Source organism: Monodelphis domestica, chromosome 8 (genome assembly GCF_027887165.1).
Source record: "Monodelphis domestica isolate mMonDom1 chromosome 8, mMonDom1.pri, whole genome shotgun sequence".
NCBI lineage: Eukaryota > Metazoa > Chordata > Mammalia > Didelphimorphia > Didelphidae > Monodelphis > Monodelphis domestica.
This window is the reverse complement of record NC_077234.1, coordinates 162,765,780-162,789,066: the sequence shown is the minus strand read 5'-3', so window position 1 is coordinate 162,789,066 and position 23,287 is coordinate 162,765,780.

The following is a 23,287-nucleotide window of genomic DNA, read 5'->3' as shown; positions in this document are numbered from 1 at the left end:
ATTCATTTTACATTTTGTGATGTTCTCTATCTCTTGCTTGGTCTTTAATTCCTTCCTTTCCCACAGATCTGACAGATATACTAATCTATGTTCACCTAATTTATTTATGATTTCACTCTTTATATTTAAGTCATTTACCTATTTTGAATTCATCTTGGTAGAGGGTGTAAGATGTTGATCTCAACCTAATTTTCTCCGTACTATTTTTCAATTTTCTCAGCAATTTTTGTCAAATAGTGAGTTCTTGTCCTAAAAGCCAGGGTAACCATGTGTTCTTTTACAGATTTTGAGAGTAAGGATCTTTTTCAGGCTAAAATGAAATAAATTACATTTGTAACCAAAAACACTGTTCCCATGACCTTTTCTCAGAAAGAAAATAGATTTGTTTTCTTTAAGCTCCCAATTTCCCCTTATTCCTTTTTTATCCTAGGGCTATTCCATATTACCAGCCTCCCCTGGACCAAGGTAGATAACAGTGTGAGCTTTGGAAGGAGTACTGGATATTCTCTGACACTACCTGTGTGACTTTGGGCAAATTATTTAACCTCTCTTAACTTAAGTTTCCTCATCTGTAAAATGAGAGATTTGGACTAGATGAAGTACTGGAATGCTAGGTTCCTAGTGTTCCTGCTAATATATGTGAAGCCCCAAAGTCTTACTGTGGCCAAATTAATTTGGGAAATTCTTTCTTACAGATCTTCCTGGCTCAGCTCCTCTGAGTATTCTTCCTCCAGCTTTCCCAGCCCACTCTGGGCACTGCAGTGATGACTCAGGGAGAATTTATGCTCCCATCAGTAACTCTAACACCTACTTACTGTCTTGTAGCTTCTTTTGACTTGCTCCTATTAAAAGGCCTGTTCAGTCAGGGATTTCCCAGCTCAATATGTGCAGGGTCTCTATAAGAGCACCCAGGACAGAGTGCATCCTCCTGAGATTTTCATTCTTATGCTATAGTAAAATTCCATCCCCTTGGTACAGTGGATAGAGTGCTGGAAGTGTAGTCAAGGGATACCTGAGTTCAAATCTGACCTCAGACATATCCTAGTAATGCTAAGCAAGTCCCTTAATCTGTTTGCCTCAGTTTCCTCATTTAATTATATATATATATATATATATATATATGTACACACACACACTTATATATATATAATTATATATATATATTCCATAATGGGCTGGAGAAGGAAATGGAGTCACAAAGTCACAAAGAGTTGTATGTGACTGAAATAAATGAACAACAAAAGTTTCCCATTAAGTCAAGTTACTTATGTATACCCTGTTTTAATTTACAGAGCAGCTTCTCTGATATTTTAATGCCATTGATTTTCCAAATAATATTGTATCCAATAGAAGTTTTTTTTTTTTAAGCATAGCATTAGTGCTGGCAGCCTCTTTGCAATCTAGGATCTCATTTATAACTGTAACATTCCACTTTTATCTAGCTGAGTAAAGTTACTAAATCCTTTCAAATAGATCATCTTATAAAATCATAGCTATAGAGCTGAAGGGACATTTCAGGTCATCTTGTCTAAACATCTCATTTTATAAAAGAGGGAACAGAGGTCTAGAAGAGTCAAATAACTTGTTCAAAGTCACGCAGGCAGTCATAGCAACTCATCTCATTTGATCCTCACAACAATCCTGGAAGATGGGAAAGGCAGAGATTAGGATTCCCATTTTTGGGTAAGGAAATGTAGATATTAAGTGATTTCCTGCGATAGCTGGTGGTACAGTGGAGAGCAAACTGCTTAGTTTGAAGTCAAGGAGATCTGGTTGGAGAGTTTAATATAATATTCATCAGATTCTTTTCCAACTCTTACTTGTTAAGATCTTGATTTCACATTTATGCTACTGGCAATTAATTGAGTAGGATAAGGAAATCATGGATGAATTTCTAAGCCAGATGCTTAATAGTTGTGTGATTCTGGGCTACTCACTTAAATTCTGTCCTCCTTAGCGTCCTCAACTGTAAAATTGTGTTATTAATAGTACCTACCTTTCCAGAATTGTTGTGAGGATTAAATAATATCTGTAAAAAAACACCTAGCAGGGGCAGCTAGGTAACATAATAGACAGAGTGGAGTTAGGGGGACCAGGGTTCAAATCTGTCCTTAGATACTTCCTAGCTGTGTGACCCTGGGCAAGTCATTTAATACTGATTGCCTAACCCTGGCTATTCATCTTTGTAGAGTTGATACAAAGACTGAAGATAAGAATGTTTGTTTAAAAAGCCACTTAGCATGGTACCTGATATATTGTATGTGCTATTGTGACAGAGATTTGCACATAAGGAAAGTGAAGACAGGCTGAAGAGTGTGTGAAACTGATCACCTTGATGGGGGAGGGGCCCCAAGGGTTTGGAATCCTGAGGAGGAGAAGATTCTGGCTGGGAGAGGAGTTGGTCTCTCAGTCTCGAGAAGCCGAGAAAGAAGATGGAAAAAAGACTTTCTCCTAAGGGTTACCCACTTTTTCCTGCTTGTGACTCAAAATCTTTCCTCCCACTTCCCAACTGAAGGGACCCAGAGAAGAGAAACCAGAGAAAGACATTTTTGAATTTCTGTCAGACTTTTCTTCAGCTCCTGTTGCCCTGAGTCTGAACTGTAGCCAAGGGGTCAAACCCAGGGTGAGTCAACCTGACTTTCTCTCAGGGGGCTTAGGCTGCCAAGGCTTGAGTTCCTCCCATACTTGAGGAGGGAGGAGAAAGGGTTTAGATAGAGACAGGGACCCTCTTTTCCCCACCTTCCTTTACCATTCTTTCCCTGCTAGTTATTCTTTTCTTTGGAACTCAGACAGAATTTTTTATCTTGAATCCATTGGGATACTTTTGGATCATTGTATTGCCGAGAATAGCTAAATTATTTACTGTTGTTCATTGTATAGTATTCCTGTCACTGTGTATAATGTTCTCCTGGTTCTGCTTATTTCATTCCACTTTAGTACATGTAAGTCTTTCCAGGTTTTTCTGAGCTCCTCCTTCTTGTCATTTCTTATAGCACAATAGTATTCCATTACAATAATTTACTATAGTTTACTCAGCCATTCCCCTGATGGGTATCCTCTCACTTTCTGATTCTTTGTTCTCACAAAGGAGTCACTTTAAATATTTTTGTACATATATGTTCTTACTCTTTTTGTTTTCATCACTTTGGGATACTAACCTAGTTGTATTGTTGGGTCAAAAGATATATGGTGTTTTATAACCCATTCCAGCACTCCCCCCCAGTAGTGAATTAGTGTCTCAATTTTCCCACATCCTTGCCAAGTTTTGTAATTTTCCCCTTTCAGTCATTAAAGCCAATTTGAGAGGAATGGGGTGATACCCTAGAGTTGTTTTTATTTTCATTTCTCTAATAGTGATTTAGAGCATTTTTTATGACAACAGAAAGCTTTTATAACTTTGAAAACTATCATCCTTTGACCATTTATCAGTTGGGGAATGACTTGTATTATTATATATTTGATTAATTTCTTTTCATATTTGAGAAATGAGGCCTTTATTTTTAGAGATATTTATAGAAAATGTACCATTATGATTATTGTATATTACTCCCCATATTATTTCTCCCTGTTTTGTTTCTGACCTCCACCTTCCCCAGTTTGTCTTCTTTTCTTCAGTTCCACCCTCTTCTCTTATCCCTTTTCTCTTCCACTTTCCTATAGGGTAAGAGAGGTTTCTACACCTAAATGGTTATGTATATTCTTCCCCCATTGAGCCAGTTCTGATGAAAGTAAGGTTCATATGTTCCCCTCCCTAACTCCCCCGTCTTCCTCTTCATTTTGAAGGTTCTTTCATGCCTCTTTTATGAGACAACTTTCTATTTTTCCCTTCAGACGCCTCCTAATGTATTCCTCTTTATCACACCTTAATTTTATTTTTTAAATGTCTGGTATTATTTTCAATTCATACCCTTGCCTTATGTGTATGTATACTCCTAAATATCCTCATAATGGTAAAGTTCTTAGGAGTTCTAGGAATCATCTTCCCATGTAGGCATGTAAACAGTTTAACCTTATTGAAAGTCTTCTGATTTCCCTTTTTATATTTTTCTTGAGTTCTATATTTGAGAGTCAAATTTTCCATTCAGCTCTGGTCTTTACATCAGGAATATTTGAAAAAATATACTTTTTTCCCCTGAAGGATTATGCTTACTTTTTCTGGGTAAGTGATTCTTGGTTGAAGTCATAGCTCTTTTGTCCACTGAAATGTGATAGTCCAGGCCCTCCATTCCTTTAAAGTGGAAGCTGCTAAATCTTGTGTTATCTTGACTGTAACTCCATGATATTTAAATTATTTCTTTCTGGCTGCTTGTACTATTTTTTCCTTGACCTGAGAGTTCTTGAATTTGCTTATAACATCTGAAGGAGTTATCCCTTTGGGATCTCTTTAAAGAGTTGATCAGTGGGTTTTTTCAATTTCTGATTTACCCTCTGATTCTAGAATATCAGGGCAGTTTTCCTTAATAATTTCTTGAAAGATGTGTAAGAATTTTTTTATTATGGCTTTTAGGTAGTCCTTCTGTTTTTTTCCATCCTTTTGACTTTATTGGTTTCTTTATGTCTCATGGAGTCATTAGCTTCCACTTACCCTGTTCTAATTTTGAAAGCATTATTTTCTTGAATGAGCTTTTGTATTTCCTTTTCCAGTTGGCCAATTTTACTTACATTTTTTTTTAAATTTAGTCAGGTCATGATTTATTATGATCCATTCAGAGAAAGCTACTATTTTTATTAACGAAATTAATACTATTTTTAAGGTTTCAAATATACTGTTTTGCCCACTTTCATAAAATGTTTCTATAAATTGATTGGAATGCTTCTTTAAAAACTTCATTTTCAGTTCATGTGGCTTGGACATCTTGAAGGATAAAACCCCCAAAATGATTATTCCCTGTTTTTTGCTAAACCTATTTGCAAATAAAACATTTTAAAAAGACCATTTTAAAGACCTGACAGCTAAGTAAAGTATACATAATTTATAAACTTTACAAAGTATTAGCTTTTTTTTAATGGGCAATGTAGAATATTGGCAGATAAACATTTATACAATCAAAAGGGGCAAATTTCAGAACCTAGTGATAAAAATCTATATCAATTAAATGTTGATTTAAAAAATCCAAATGAACCAACTCCATCAATCTTTCATTAATGAATTTTTTTTTCATTGAAAACTTTGTTGATAATTACTATCTGGGAAATTAAAATTGTCCAAAATTCCTGTTGTTTTATCAGGTATCATTATTAATGTTATTTCGAATAGAAGTTCCAGTTCTGCCAGAAGTTTGCCTGAAGTTTTCTTATTTCCATTAGGTTCTATTACCAGTATCTCATAAAATAAAATCTTTAGTCTTTATGTTTTCATTCATAGTTTCAAAATTTTCATTTTAACTTTTAGTTTATAAAAATCCATATAAAAAGAAAATCCATTAACCTTTATGTAAGGCCATAAAATGTATCTTCTTTTTGGACCCTTTTATTGGAGTAGAGATCTTTTAAAGTTTTTAATTCTTCTATTAAAGGTTTATTTTCATTTTTGCATGGTTCAGCAACATTAAGTAACATCTGAGGCTATTCCCATTATGGTTGCTTAGGCTCCCTAGGTGGGAACTTCCTCTCCCCTGAGAATCAAGTTCTAAGCTCAGGTCTTTCTACTGCCCATTTTTCTGTCCATTTCTCAGGGTGTCTGAGTCTACTCATCCTGCTCCCACTGGTGGCTTCCCTCTGGGTAAAAACAGGGCAGAATTGGAGCTAGGGGCTTCCTTGGCTGCCAACATCTCCACCAGGGTCTGGGTCACCAGCAACAATGGCATAGTCCACTTCTGGCCCTGTAGCAAGTTCTCAACATTCTTGTAAGACAGATTATACTGAAAAAATATGTCTCCCATCCTTTTTGTTACTAGAAAGGGATCTTGCTCATATGTGGGGGTTTTTCATGTAATTTCATTTATTTCTTGGGGAGTAAACGGTATCCTATGTCTTAAAGTCACCACATCCCCATTCCATTCTATTTCAGGTACTTCTCTTAGAGGAAACAGGCCTCTAACTGAATTTTGTATTTGTGGGTCAGTTTGACTAGAACAAGTTTATCTAGGAGGATGAGATCTCCTTTGGGCTGGAATTTGGTTTTCTGTAGGAGAAGGAACATGAGAAACTGGGATTGCAGGGGGAGGGTTTGGGGGATTAAATTCAGTCAAAATTTGCACTACACAAGAGAAGCAGTCTGTTAACTGAGCTATAGGAAAGGTGTTTTCCATCTCTATTTCAGGGAAGGAAATTTCCTCATTCAAAGGTTCTGAAACAGGTCTGTTTCTGGTAGGGTGGATGTTTGCCAATTGATCCTGTAAGAAACATTATAAGTTTTCAAACTGGGCTTGTATGTTCTCTTGCATCTTTTTTATGTCCTCAATTTTTTGAGTGTTTTTCTGAATTTCAACTTCAATTAATTTTTTATGTTAGCATCTCTAAACAGTGATGAGAAGTACAAAAATGATATTACCTATTAATATAAAAAATTGGAGTTATGCTATATTCCTCAATGTCCCTAATTCTTCAACCGCTACATAAATGCCAAAGAATGTAGTATTCTTTTATATATATATGTATATAGGTATATATATAGGTATATATATATAGTAATTATTTTCTAATGGTCTTCACAAAACATGTGGGGAGCAGGACAAAGCCAAAAATTTCCACAGGTTTTTTTTTCCACTCCTAATCTAGGTAGTTGTTCCATAAAGGAAAGGAGATTTAGAAACAGCTCTCCCAGCCAGGACATTTGGGCTTGCTAAGATATAAAACAGCTTTGTTCTATCTAATTTAAGGAAAGAAGCCCAAAAGCAGGAAAATGGGCTTTGTGCTATAGCTATTTTTGTTGCGAGAGATTGAAGCAAGGGCTCCATTTTTCAGAATTTCCTCACTGCTAATCAACAAGGGTTAGCTAACGATATTTAGCCATCTATCTAGCTATCAGAGTCACACACCTGGGAAGTATCTGAGGTCAGATTTGAACCTAGGACCTTCTGTCTTTAGGCCTGGCTCTCAATCCATTGAGCCGCTCAGCTGCCCCTTAAGATTAAAAGGCTGGGAAAAACCAAACTGCTGATTCAAATTTAACGTAAGGAGAAAAGAGAAGAGAGAAGAGTTTTTTTTATACTCAGCTGTTCTAGCAGCTGTGTCTTTACACCGAGTTAGCTGTTAAAAAGGACTGACTGAGTGAGGTGAAAGTAGAGTGAAAGACAAGAAAATTCAGGAAATTTATTGAGGGGACTCATTAGACTTTTGTGGTCAGCCAAACTGTGATATTGAAATCACTTTAAAAGACTGATATATATATATATAATTTATATATATATATATAAATTTATATATATATATAAATTTTTATATATATATAAATTTTATATATATATAAATTTATATATATATATAAATTTTTATATATATATAAATTTTATATATATATAAATTTATATATATTTTATATATATATATATTTATTTATATATATATATATTTATATATATAAATTTAAGGTTGCCAAGGAATTCACTTATGTAATTCCTAAATGAAACACTCAAGTCAGCTGCCAAATTTTTATGATGTTTTAATTACAAACAGGAGGAAGAAAGTATTGGGGGGGGGAGAGAGAGAGAGAGAGAGAGAGAGAGAGAGAGAGAGAGAGAGAGAGAGAGAGAGAGAGAGAGAGAGAGAGAGAGAGAGAGAGAGAGAGAAGAATAAGGGAGAGAAGGAAATAAGTTTAACCCAGACCCACTCTGGCTCAGGCTGAACCAAAGTGGGCTTTAAGGCCTTGGATAGCCAAGGCAAGGAAATGGATTAGTCCTTATCACTTATGTGACCAATCAGAATGAAAGCAGTCTGTGGGGCTCCTCCAACTCCAAGCACCAGCCTAGAACTTACTCTAGCCCTTCATTTCCTGCATCTCACGTGTGCCAGTGGTGGCTCTAGCTTGATCTAGGACTATTCAGAGGTCTGTCCTTTTTTTTGCACATGTCTGTTGAAGGCCATATTCTCAAATAATTAAATCTTGAGTCTGCTGCAGCCCTTCCTAATCTTGTTACACTGAGTAGGGTGGAAAGTGTAGTTTCCAAGACCTGATTCTGTTATTCCAAGTATCTCCATTGTTATTGATCAGGAAATAGCTAAATCCGATCTGCTAAAGAATGGTCTGAATAGGGTGGAGTGGTTTTGAAGTTCACATCACCAGGATAGCTAGAGGAATTATACTTAGAGGGAACAGTGACAAACTGTATAGGATGAAATTTCAAGACATAAATATGTATATAGATATATGTATGTATAAAAAGATATAGATATATGTATGCATAAATATGTATAAATACACACATACATATACATATATATGTATATATATATATATATATAACTAGAGGTTAAAAAAGAGGTTAATACTAAGAGAAATGGGAAAAGAAATAAAATGGAGTAAATTTATATGTCACAAAGAAGTGCATGGCAGAAGTGGGAAAGAACACCAATACACTAGAAGGGTAAAGAGATTGGAGATAAGAAATACTTAATTCTTATGTGCATTGCAATTTACTCAAAGAGGTAAGGACAATCAAATTCATTGGGGCAAAGTATCGATTTACATCCTATAGAGAAGTAGAAGTGTAAGAAATGGACTGGTGGAGAGGGAAGCAATACAAGGATGGAGAGGGTGGTGAGGTAGTTTAAAAAGACCATAAAGAAAATAAGAGGGGAATAAGAAGGGAGGGGGGGGTAGAAAGGGACGTAAAATAAGGGTGGGAATTAGGGCGAGTGACTAAAAACAAAACACTAGTATAGAAGGATATAGGGAAAGAAGAAAGGGCAGGGCTAGGAGTGGAAATCAAAATATTGGGAAATGCATAGCTCATAATCATAACTTTGAATGTGAATGGAATGAACTCACCCACAAAATGCAAACAAATAGCAGAGTGGATTAGAAACCATAATCCTATCATATGTTGTCTAGAAGAAACATACATGAGGAAGGTAGACACACATAGGGTAAGGGTAAGCGGATGGGACAAAATCTATTGGTCATCAACTGAGAAAAAGAAGGCAGAATTCATAATCATGATGTCTGACAAAGCCAAAGTAAAAATAGATTTAATTAAAAGAGATAGGGAAGGTAATTACATCTTGATAAAAGGCAGTATAGACAATGAGGAAATATCAGTACTCAACATGTATGCACCAATTAGCATAGTATCCAGATTTCTAAAGGAGAAACTAGTGGAGCTCTAGGATGAAATAGATAGAAAAACTATAATAGTGAGAGACCTGAACCTTTCTCTATCAAAACTAGATAAATCAAACAAAAAAATAAGAAAGAGGTAAGAGAAGTGAATGAAATCTTAGAAAAATTAGAGCTAATAGATACGTAGAGAAAAATAAATAGGGACAAAAAGGAATACACCTTCTTTCAGCAGCACACAGTACATTCACAAAGATTGACCATGTACTAGGGCACAAAAACACTGCAAACAAGTGCAAAAGAGCAGAAATAATAAATGCAACCTTCTCAGATCATAATGCAATGAAAATAATTAGTAAGGGTAGGAGAGGTAAATAAAAATTAATTGGAAATTAAATAATACAATTCTCCAAAATCAGTTAAAGAATAAATCATAGAAACAATTAATAATTTCATTGAATAAAATGACAATGATGAAACATCCTTTCAAAATCTATGAGATGCAGCCAAAGTTGTACTCAGGGGAAATTTATAAGTTCATATAGTAACAAAATAGGGAGAGAAGAGGTCAATGAATTGGGCATGCAAATTAAAAAAACTAGAAAGTTAACAAATTAAAAATCCTCAGGGGAAAACTAAATTAAAGATCATAAAAATCAAAGGAGAAATCAATAAAACTAAAAGTCAAAGAATTATTAATTTGATAAATAAGACTAGAAGCTGGTACTTTGAAAAAACAAATAAAACAAAGTACTGTTCAATCTAATTTAAAAAAAATAAAAAAAACCAAATTAACAGTATCAAACATGAAAAGGGAGATCTCACCTCTATGAAAAGGAAATTAAGGGAATCATTAAAAACTATTATGCCCAGTTATATGGCAATAAATATGGCAATCTCGGTGATATTGATCAATGATTACAAAAATATAAATTACCTAGATTAACAGAAGAAGAAATAGAATACTTAAATAACCCCATATCAAAAAAAAAGGAATTCAACAAGCCATCAAAGAACTTCCTAAGAAAAAATCCCCAGGATCAGATGGATTCACAAATGAATTCTAGCAAATATTCAAAGAAAAGCTAATTTCAATATTATACAAACTATTTGACAGAATAAGCAAAGAAGGAGTTCTACCAAATTACTTTTATGACACAAATATGGTACTGATTCAAAAGCCAAGCAGGTCAAAAACAGAGAAAGAAAATGACAGACCAACCTCCTTAATGAACATAGATGCAAAAATCCTAAGTAGAATATTAGCAAAAAGACTCCAGCAAGTGATTACGAGGGTTATTCATTATGATCAGGTGGGATTTATGCCAGGAATGCAAGGATAGTTCAATATTAGGAAAACCATCCACAAAACTGACCATATTAACAAGCAAACCAACAAAAATCACATGATTTTCTCAATAGATGCAGAAAAAGCCTTTGACAAAATACAACACCCATTCCTATTGAAAACTCTAGAAAGTATAGGACTAGAAGGGCTTTTCCTAAAAATAATAAACAGTATATATCTAAAACCATCAGCAAATATCATTTGCAATGGGTATAAACTAGATGCATTCCCAATAAGATCAGGAGTGAAACAAGGATGTCCATTATCACCTATATTATTTAACATTATACTAGGAACACTAGCAAGTAGCAATTAGAGAAGAAAAAGAAATTGAATGTATTAAAATAGGCAACAAGGAGACCAAGCTATCACTCTTTGCAGATGATATGATGGTCTACTTTAAAAGAATCCTATAGAATCAACTAAAAAGCCAGTAGAAATAGTTAAAAACATTAGCAAAGTTGCAGGATAGAAAATAAAACCACATAAGTCATCAGCATTTCTATATATTTCCAACACATCTCAGCAACAAGAATTAGAAAGAGAAATTTCATTTAAAATCACCCTAGACAATATGAAATACTTGAGAATCTAGCTGGTGAGACAAATACAGGAACTATATGAACACAACTACAAACCAGTTTTCACACAATTAAAACTAGATCTAAAAAGAATCCAACTTTTAGGACAAAAATCCAGTATTTGATCAAAACTGCTGGGAAAATTGGAAGACAGTAAGGGAGAGATTGGGTTTGGATTAACATCTTACACCATACACCAAATTTATAAAGAGCTAAACCAATTGTACAAAAAATCAAGCCATTCTCCAATTGATAAATGGGCAAGGGACATGAACAGTCAATTTTCAGATAAAGAAATCACAACTATTAATAAGCACATGAAAAGGTGTTATATATCTTTCATAATCAGAGAGATGGAAATCAAAGCAATTCTGAGTATCGCCTCACACCTAGAAGACTGGTTAACATGACAGCAAAGGAAAGTAATACATGTTGCATGGGATGTGGCAAACCTAGAACATTAATGCATTGCTGGTGGAGTTGTGAATTGATCCAACCATTCTGGAGGGAAAATTGGAACTATGCCCAAAGGGTGATTAAAGACCATCTGCCCTTTAATCCAGCCATAGCACTGATGGGTTTGTACCCAAAAGATAATATGGAAAAAGAAGACTTGTACAAGTATATTCATAGCTTTACTCTTTGTGGTGGCAAAAAAATGAAAAATGAGGGGATGCCCTTCAATTAAAAAATGGATGAACAAATTGTGGTATCTGTTGGTGATGGAATACTATTGTGCTCAAAGGAATAATAAACTGGAGGAATTTCACATGAAATGGAATGACCTCCAGGAATTGATGAAGAGTGAGAGGAGCAGAACCAGGAGAATATTGTACACAGAGTCTGATACACTGTGGTACAGTTGAATGTAATGAACTTCTCCATTAGTGGCAAAGCAATGATCTTGAACAACTTGGAGGGGTCTATGAGAAAGAACACTATCCACATTCAGAGGAAAAACTTTGGGAGTAGAAATAGAAAAGAAAAACAACTTCTTGACTACATAGGTCGAGGGGGGATATTATTGGGGACATAGACTCCAAATGATCACCCTAGTGAAAACATCAACAACGTGAAAATGGATTTTGACCAACGACACATGTAAAACCCAGTGGAATTGCATGTTGGTTATGGGAAGGTGTCTGAGGAGGGGAGGGAAAGAATGTTATTCTTGTAACCAAGGAATAATGTTCTAAATTGACTAATTAAATAAAAATTTCACAAAAAGATTATTTTCTTCATTGGATTTTTATGCCTCTTTTACCAATTGGCCAATTCTTTTTTAAATATGTTAAGTTATTCAGTATTTTTTGTGCCCACTTAAGCAAGCAGTTATTGGTATTTTCATGATGTTCCTGAATCATTCTCATTTATTTTCCCAGTTTTTCTTCTATCTCTCTTATTTGATTTTTAAAAATATTTTTTGACTTTTTCCATTAATTCCTTTCGGGCTTGAGAGCAATTCATATTTTATTTGGAGGCTTTGAATGCAGTAGTACTAACTTTCTAGTCTTCTTCTGAGTTTGAGTTTTAGTCTTCCTTGTCACCAAAATAATTTTTGATTTGAGAGTCTTTTTTTTTATTATTGTTGCTCATTTTCCAATCTTTCTGCTTTCTTTTAAGTTAAAGTAGTAGTAGTAGTAGTAGTAGTAGTAGTAGTAGTAGTAGTAGTAGTAGTAGTAGTAGTAGTAGTAGTAGTAATAGTAATAGTAATAGTAATTTTTCTTCTATGGAAGTGTGACCAGGGTCCCCTTCTCCTCTGTGACCATAAACTCTGGCATGTGTTAGTGCTTCTCTTCAAATCTGAGAGCATACCCCAGGAGTGCTACCTGCATCTGTGTATGGGCAATACAACAAGAGTCTTGTACCCAGAGCCAGCAAAGTGATCTCTGCAATCTCTTTATAAGGAGTTGTTTAAGCCCCCTTCTCTTCTGTGGCTGAAAATTCTGGTAGCCTTTGCTGCTGATTCAGCTGTGCCAAAGGTCCACTGATGTAGTGGGTCCTGACCTGGCATGAAACTTTCTTTGTACCCATCCTCCAAACTGGTGCACTAGATCCCTTATGCCAGACTTCTAAGTTGTTTTTGGTTGAAAATTACTTTGAACTGTCTTTTTGTGGGTTATTTTGCCCAGAATTTGTTCTATGGCTCATAATTTTTATATCATAGTTTTTTGGAAGGTAATTTGGTAGAGATCAGATGGATCCATGTCCCTTCTCCACCATCTTGGCTTTGCTGGATGAGCAGATTAATTAAAAAAAATTTGACAGGAACTGCATGTAATAATGAAGAATGAAACGAGAGAAAATTATATGCAATAATTAAAGAATAATTAAAAGTAATTAAGGAATAACTTGTGAATGTTTATCTTTAGAGAATGAACTGAGATAAAATAATGTTTTTAATAGCTTTTTTGCTGTGAATTTTGAAGATAGATATCTCAGAAATATGTAAGATCACAGGGGATAAAAGATGCCTTGATAGAATGGGGAGATCTGAAAGACCTTTAAGAAAAATAGACAAACCCAGTCCTTTGGGAGACTTGTTGCACAAAAACAGGATATGTGAAGGATTGGAATAGGGTATGAGGCAGTTGTTAGGCTGACATAAAACTTTAAGATCCAAGTTTGATATGTAATGTAAGGAGAGTGATAGGTTCAGAATAGGGGGGGGGAAAGTAGCCAATCTTGTACATTGTTATTGAAGGAATACAGCATAGGAATGTCAGGACATCTCATCTGTCCTCTGGCATTTCTTACGTAATAGGTATTTTCCTGTGTGTGAAGGAAATCATTGAGCCCACTCTCTGTACAAGGTACTCTGTTATTATCTATTTAAATTATTATACACAACAACAAAATGGGAATTATCAGTAATACCTGGAATTACCAGCTGTCTGAACTCTACTACAGGATGGAAGTAGAGTCTGAGGGGAATTGAATTAGGGGACTATTTATTCAAAATAGAGGCAGTCATGGTAGTGTTCAGGCAGCCTTCCTTAGAGGTAGAAAAACCTGAATTCAAGACCTGCTTCTGATATATACTGGTTAAGTGACTTGTCTAGGGCCCCGCAGCCAGCATATGACTAAAAGTAGCTGAGAAGGTAAGAAGAGAATTCCCTCATCCATGAGATATCTATATCAATGAAAACATAGAACTAATCCCTATTTCCCTTCTTAAAAATATTTGCTCTGTAAACTTATGTTTCTGATATCCTTGGCTTCAGTGACTGTCTCCTATCTACCCTGTCTCTTAGCAACCTTATCTCTATCCATCTTTCTCCTTCTTCTATGTGTCTCTTGCCATAAATTTCCATTTCATTAGATATTATTCTGGCCATGCTCCTGTACTCTAAGGTAGTCTACATCTTCTGTGCTAAGAGAACTTGTGGGGAACACAATGCCCTATGTTCTTTCAAAGTGATATAGAGATTCCCAAGATGGGAAGTGTCATGTAGGGATGGGAAATACTATAGTCAAGGGCATCGGGGATCCATTCAGAGAACTTATACCAGTGTAGTATTTCAATGGAATGAGTTTAGATGTAGAGGCCATTAAATTCTCAGTAGCTTCCTAAAATTAGGGAATTGAATATAATATTCCTCAAGATTTTTCCAACTCTTACATGCTAAGATCTTGATTAAGATAGATAATAGATATGTGTGTCTGTGTGTGCGTGCGTGTGTGTGTGACTTAAGATACATAAAAGATCTATACTCAGTTCTTGAGTAGGAGCAGGAAATAGGGCATGGATTTCTTGACTTTGAATTTCAGGTCATTACTCAGGTCATTGAGGTAACATCCAAATCTCAAAAATCATTTAATAATCACTTTATTAAGTTCTAGATACAGCACTAAGTGCTAGAGATACAAAGAAGCAAAAGTAATTCTTGTACTTAAGGGACTTACATTCTAATGGACAAGATATATATATATATTATATTATTATATATATAATAATATAATATTATAATATATATATATATGTTATATATTTGACATATATTTATATGTTATATATATGACAAATAGAAAATAGATGGCAGTACCCTGTTCCCTCATCCTTAAAGAAAGCACAAGCATCTTGAATTTGGGGAGTCTTTGTTTTTTTTTCATGAACATGAGATTTAACTCCCAGAATTCCTTCTGAACCAGATAACACATACCAACACTAGACTGAGTTAATTGGTATTTCCTCATAAGATTTATTTTCACTCTATGATGATTTATTCTCATTACAAACACCTCTTATGCTTACTAGTGATAGGTGCCCTTGAAGGTTCTTGGCCCCCCAGGCCTTTATTTTAAATATAATGAGCAATTCTGCAATTTTATCATTGTTATTAGAAGCTAGGAGCAGTGCTGGACAGTGGCTTGTAATGGTTAATTGCCTGCTTCTGTATCTGCTGAGAGAGGACTATAAATTCATGGGAAGACTACTGTCCAAGAGGTGATTGTTGATTTGAGGCTTACTTTCTCACCTGAACATAGCTGGGCTGTGATTTTTCACCATTTGCGTGGTGTTCAATGACTAATGGGTACCTTAAAAACAAAAATGAGCCCATCATATTCACCTGTATAGAAGGTGGTAAATAACAAACCAACAGGTGTACCTCAAGGGAGGAAGTGACTAAGGCAGAAATGAACTCCCAACTATTGACTCACTGTCCTGTGAGAATGGTTGCATCCCTTTATGCAGTCTCAGTGACATGTTATGGTCATCCTAACTGGCATTAACTTCCATCAATTTAGGAGTTTCTGCTAATAGCATCAGGGTTTCAGTGGAATAGTGAATGGAAGCAGTCTATGGTATGATTCAGTAATCATAATCTAGCACTTACACCTTTGGGTCTAATAAATGCACTTATCTATCTATCTGGTCTTCTATCCACCTTCTATTTATTTTCCTTTAAAGTTAGAATGGATACTGGGGGAGGCATGTGACCTAGCAGAGAAAGGACTTGACATAAGCAGGAGACTAAAGCTCTCATATTAATTCTGTGATCAGTGAGCTAGATGATTGTTTAAAAAGTCTACACTGAAATTATTCATGTTGTCAAATGGGGTCGATACTTGTCCCATCTTTTGCCCCTAATTGGTGTTGTAAAGTTGACATCTCAAAGATATTATTGGTGACCTATCTCCCCAATGAGAGAGACCAATTTAGTGTTGATAGAGACTTTTGCTTCCCATGGTGAAATGGATGGAACATAAATCTACATTAGTTTGGAGTGGAAGCTTTCATGTGGTTCATATCATTCCTGACCAAAAGTATTACCAGTTCTGAGATATCTCAAACAGTCTCAAATTTATTTGATTCATTTTTTCACAATGAAGTGTTGATTTGTTTTTCATAAATATGCACTTACTATGGAGGGCCTCTTTTTGGGGGAAAGAAGACATATACACAAAGAAAGAATCAATACGTTTTTTTTTAAATCCTTATCTTCTGTCTTAGAATCAATACTGTGTATTGGTTCTAAGGCAGGAGAGCAATAAGGGCTAGGCAATGGGGGTTAAGTGACTTGCCTAGAGTTACAGAACTGGGAAGTGTCTGAGGTCAGATTTGAACCTAAGACCTCCCATCTCTAGTTCTGTCTCTCAATCTACTGAACCACTTATCTGCCCCCCCTCAATATATTTTTAAATGCACAGAAAAAAACATTGAAGAGGAAGAAAATGGAATTAATTACTGCTTTGTTAAATTATAAAAGTATGTAGATATAGAAATATGTGTATACATCTTTGAAAGTCAACAGATTCTACACAGTTCACAGTTTCTTAAACAAGTCTTCTAAAAATCATTGTATATTTAGATATTTTTTGTTGATGATTTAAAAGAAATTAGCTCTCCAGCAATAGTGACCCCATGACCTCCTGAAGTAACTTTGTCTACTTTTGGACAACTATAACTATTAGCAGTACTTTTCTTGAAGTGAGCCAAAATCTATTTCTTTTGGTTTCTCATCCATTATTTCTATAACAAAATATATTCAATTTGTGTATTATAGTACTTAAAATACTTGAAGATACCCCAACACCTAGGTCCAAACTGAACACCTCAGATTTCCTTAATGAATCCTTATGTAGCATGGTTTTGATTTCTTCTCCATGCTGATTACCTATCACTTCATATGATTTCATTTCTTAACATTCTATCTAAAATATGGAACTTGAAATTGAAGATAATGTTTCTGCCAGGATCTGATCAAGGCATGTCCCTCTGTCATTATGAACACATTGCTTCTATTTGTGCAATGCAAGATTGGTATCTTTTTGGGTTACTTTGTCAAATTGTCGATTTGAATACAACATGGAGTCAATCAGAACTTCCAGAGCTTTTATTCACATAAATTTCCATATTTCACCTTTTTCTGTTTTTGTGCAGCTGATTTTCCTAGTTTTATGCTGTCTCCACATATGAAAAGATGTTACCTATAACTTCTCCTTAGTTGCTGATAAAACATTTTGAAGAGAGTAGGATCAAGGTCAATGTTTAGTGGAGTAAGAGTTAAATTGGGGTTTTGACTAAATAAGAGAGTTATAAATTCAACTTTGTGGTTGCTGAATTCAAAATATTATCCCTAAACCAGAAAAAAAAACTGTTAGAAGCTTTTATTTATAATGAGAAAGAAAAAGAGTTGAAGTATGACATGTAGGAGGGAAAGAGGGAAAGAGTTGCCTATTCTACCCTAAGTAAGGATCCAATGAAATTCAGCTCACTCTCCAACAAAGTTCCAGTCTCCACATGGAAGTCTGAGTCTCACCAGCAAGCCAATGCAGGATCCAAGGAAGAGTCTCTCCACAGAACTCATGTTGAAGGGAGTGTCCCTCAGAAGCACAAACAAGCAGAGAGGGTCTCCTTGTAGAACCACCAAGGCAAGAATCTCTCCAAGCCAGAGGTCCTGAGGAGAAGTCCAAAGGAGAAGAGCGCAAACAGTCGTCCTCCAAAGAAAAAGTCCAAAGGAGAAATGACCATTACAGGAAGTTCCGGACTTTTTATAGCCCTTTTCCCATATCACTTCCTGTTCCTTCCCCTCTTCACAGGGGCCAATCACAGCTTCCAAATTGCCTAGAACTGCTCAGGGGATAAGTATCTGTGGGATCCATGTCTCATTCTCTGAGGGTGTAAACATTTATCAAAGGATTCACAAGTTTTTGACTGATTGAGTTAAAAGGGTGGAGCTTTCTAAGTAAGTGACCTGGGAATTCTCTTACAAAGTGTTAAGTAGGGGTTACTTGATTGATTAACTCAAAATAGACAAAGAGAATAAAGAATTCCCTTTCCTAATTCCCCTGTGATTCTTTGGGAGACTAGTCTCCCCAGTGAATCATTTAACATAACCAGCTTATACCTCTAAGGATCTTCTAGCTAAAAGTGCACACAATATTGTACTTTCTAAGAGGAAATTGCAATAGTTGGAGATAAGAGGGAAATAAGAGAGAGAGAGAGAGCAAAACCAGTGATTGGTAGGTGCGTTGACAAAAAGTCAATTGGGGGCAATCCCCTTTGACATAAGAATTTACATTTAGAATAAAAGTATTTAACCCCCTTCAGCACATCCCAACGTTCATTCTGGATCTTCTTTTTTTTTTTATTAATTAATTCATTAATTAATTAAAACCCTTACCTTCCATCTTGGAGTCAATACTATGTATTGGCTCCAAGGCAGAAGAGTGGTAAGGGCTAGGAAATTGGGGTTAAGGGACTTTCCCAGGGTCACACAGCTTATTCTGGATCTTCTGATGCAGTTCAGGTTTTTTAGATTTCTTTATGACACCTTCAAACAGTTCATTTTCTTGATTCGAGGAGTTAAAGATCTTATTTTCCTGAAGTTTTTTTTTTCTCAAAAAAATCTCTAAGTATTGATTTTATGAAAACCATACAGTGGCATACTATTAGACAGCAAATCCCAGGTTGTTATTGATCCATTATTATTGTGAAATGATGTTGATTGGGACAGTTTTGTAGGAATATTCATGTACAAGTTGACATGGGTTTTCTTGGTTTTGTTGATGCTCTAATCAGTTCTTTTCACATATTTAGTAATATTTTTATTTATGAGTGTGTTTGTATCTCTCTATCCTCAGTCAGTCAAAAATTGGAAGATAATCCCTGCTTTCAGGGATTCCATATTCTGATGGAGAGGTAATATGAAATGACAACTATATACAAATAAGTTTCATAGAGGACTTATTGGAGATAATCATCAAATTATATTAGCTTTAAAGGAGATCAAGAAAAATTTCCCATAGGTGGTGATATTTTGGCATAGAATTGAAGGAAGACAGAAGGTGGAGATGAGGAGGGAGAGAATTCCAGGCATGGGGAACCAATAATGAAAATATTATGAAGTAATGTTCCTTGACAGCAAGGAATATGCTTGATTAAAAAAAAAAAACTATAGAATTTAATAACAGTAATTTCTATGCAGTGAATTTGTTGACCAACTGATTTTTATTTATAAAAATGACTCCAACACATGTGTGATGTACATCCGAATTTTCTTCCTATTTGCTCTAATTATTTAAAATGCACTAGAAAATGCCTCTGCAAATAATAGCTGGGGGAGGCAACAAGATGGTGGCTTAGTAGTAGCAAAAGCTGAAACCACTCTGAGAATCCTTCCAAATCAATTATTAAAAAGCACCTCAATGACCCTGGGCAAGTCACTTGACCCCCATTGCCTATCCCTTACTGCTCTTCTGCCTTGGAGCCAATACACTGTATTGACTCCAAGACGGCAGGTAAGAGTTTTTTTAAAAAATTAAAAAATATAAAATTAAAAAAAAAAGCACCTCAAAATGACTGAACTAAAAAATCAATAGCAAGACAAAGAGATGGGGATCTCCTTCAGAAAACAATGTAAAAGGTATGTAGAGAGATTCAATTTTCACAGGATAAGTGGGACCTAGAAGTAATACTGTACACAGAAGAATGCTAGCTGACACTCTGCCCCCCCCCCCCAACTGTGCCAGGTTGAAAGTCTAGACATAGGTCAACTTCAGGATTCCAGGATCTTACCTACATCAACAACAGAACACCCCACATGCTACACACACCACCTGAAGTCCCAAGCCCTGGCACAAGCCCACAGTGAGTCCTAGAAGTCCGTAACTCTTGGCCCTTTCAAGGCTACACTATGATGGATGAAGCCCTTAGCCCCAGGGCAAAATAGCTCAGAGTGCTTAGTCCTGCATAGAGAAGACAGAATCATCAGTTTCCAGAACCCCCACACTGACAGGCAAAAAGAGGCTGGGAAAACGAGCAAACAGCAAAAGAAACACCTAACCATAAAACATTTCTATGGTGGCAAAGGGCAAGGTACAGAATCAATACGGGAGGATGAAATCCAAGCAACCACATTAAAAACTTCAAAGAAAAATGGGAATTAGTTTTAGGCACTGGAAGAACTCAAAAAGGAATTCAAAAATCAAATAAGACAGGCCAAAGAAAAGTAGGAAAAAGAAATGAAAGTAACACAAAAAGAAAATAACAGCTTAAAAAGAAAACTTGGTCAATTGGAAAAAGAAGCACAAACATCCAATGAAGAAAAAAGTTCAATGAAAAGTAGAATGGACAAAATGGAAAAGAAGGATCAAAAGGTCATGAAAGAAAGTCATTCTTTAAAAATTAGAGTTGGGGAAATAGAAGCTAATGACTTCATGAGTTTTCAAGAAACAATAAAACAAAATCAAAAGAATGTAAAAATGAAATCTCATTGAAAAAACAACCAATCTGGAAAATTCACCTACGAGAGACAATTTAAGAATTATTGGAGTACCTGAAAGTCATGATAAAAAAGCCTAGGCATTATATTATAAGAAATTATCAAAGAAGACTGCCTTGATATTCTTGAATAAGAAGGTAAAATAGAAATTGAAAGAATCTACAAGTCCCCTTCTGCAATAAACCCCCAAATGACAACTCCCAGTAATATTATAACCAAACTCAAGAGCTCCCATGTCAAGGAGAAAAAATTGCAAACAGAAAGAAACAATTCATGGCACTCTAGTCAAGATTACAGAGGATCTGGAAGCTTCCACATTGAAGGACCAGAAGGTCTTGGAATGATATTCTGGAAAACAAGGGAACTGGGTTTACAACCAATAGTCACCTATGCATCAAAACTGAGCATATTCTTTCAGGTCATTTAATAAAAGATTTCCAAGCATTCCTGAAGAAAAGAACATATTTAAACAGAAAATTCAACATCTAAATACAAAATTGAAGAGAATCATAGAGAGGTAAATAAGAAAGAGAGAACATTTAAGGGCCTCAATAAAGTTGAATTTATATTCTTATATGGAAAGATGACATTTTTTATAAATTTTATTTATAAATAAAATAAATTTTTATCATGATCACAGTAGTTATAAGTATACATAGATAGAGGGTGTGGTAATAAACTGTTTAGGATGATATGCAAAAATATCTTGGGATAAAAAAGGGGATTGAATAAAGAGAAATAGAAAGAAAGAAGGAAATGGGGTAAAGTATATCACATAGAGACATGAAAGAGGAAAAAAAACTATTACAGTGGAGGGAAGGAGGAAGGTGACAGGTAATACTTAAACCTTACTCCCATTGTAATTGATTCATAGAGAAAAGAACAGCCAAATTCATTGGGGTTTAAAATTTTACCCTATAGAGAAGAAGGAGGGAAATAAGAAGAATGGTGTTGGGAAAGAGAGTAATATAAGGATGAGGGAATGGGGGGGGTGTAATTAGAAAATTTTGTACCCTTGGACTTCATATCCCAGCATCCCTTTGCCTTTGTCTTCACATTTACATTTGTTTCTTGTTTTTATATTTTGGCAACTCCACCCTAGCTCTGCTGTCCTTTCCATGTGTGCAGCTGGGTGATCTCTCTCTTTCTCTCTAGCCTTTTATTTTCTTTTTTGCTTCAAGTTATGATTAATAAATCTTATTAAATATAATACTTGGCATATTTTGAATATTAATTTTTAATCTTACAGGGGAGTGATTAAAAGTAAAATACTAGTATGGAGGGAAAGAGTAAAAGGAGAAAGGGAAAGATTGAAAGGGGAAAACAAGATGGAGGGGAATATATAGATGGTAATCATAACTGTGAATGTAAATGGGATGAATTCACTCATAACAAGGAAGTGGATAGCAGAGTGGATTAAAACCCAGAATCCTACCATCTTTTTTGTTTTTGTTGCAAGAAACACATTTGAGGCAGGTAGGTACACACAAAGGTAAGGAACTAAAGCAGAATCTATTGGACTTCAACTGAGATTAAAAAAAAGTAAAAGCAGGAGTAGCAATCAAGATCTCAGACAAAGGTAAAGCAAAAATAGATATGATTAAAAGAGATAAGGAAGATAATTAAATCTTGATAATGATAGTATAGACAATGAAGTAATATCAATATTTAACATCTTATGCACCAAATGGTATACCATCCAGATTTTAGAAGAAGAAACTAATGAAGCTTAAGGAGGAAATATACAGTAAAACTATAATAGTGAAGGACCTCACCCTTCCCCTATCAGAACTAGATAAATCTAACCCCCCAAAATAAATAAGAAATGAGCAAAGGAAGTAAATGAAATTTTAGAATAGTTAGATTTAATAGATATCTATAGAAAACTTAATAGGAATAAAAAGGAATATACCTTTTTTTTTTCAGTAGCACATGGTACATATACTAAAAATGACCGTGTACCAGGTCATAAAACTTCAAAACCAAATGCAGAAAAACAGAAATAATAAATGCAACTTTTTCAGATCATAATGCAATAAAATTATAATCAATAAGGATTCATATAAAGGCAAATTAAAAATTAATTGGAAACTAAATAATCTAATTCTTATAAAAGGGATAGGTCAAAGGAAAAAAACATAGAAACAATCACTGACTTTACTGAAGAGAATGACAATCAGGAAACAACATATCAAAATTTATGGGATATGGCCAAAGCAGTACTCAGGGGAAAATTTATAGCCCTGAATGCTTATATCAACAAAACTGAGAAAATGAAGATCAATGAATTGCGTATGCAACTATAAAAAATTAGAAGAACAAATTAAAAACCTCCAATGAAAGACTAAATTGGAAATCCTAAAAATCAAAGGAGTTTTAATGAGGTTAGTTGCTACTCTAATCTATAGGTTAG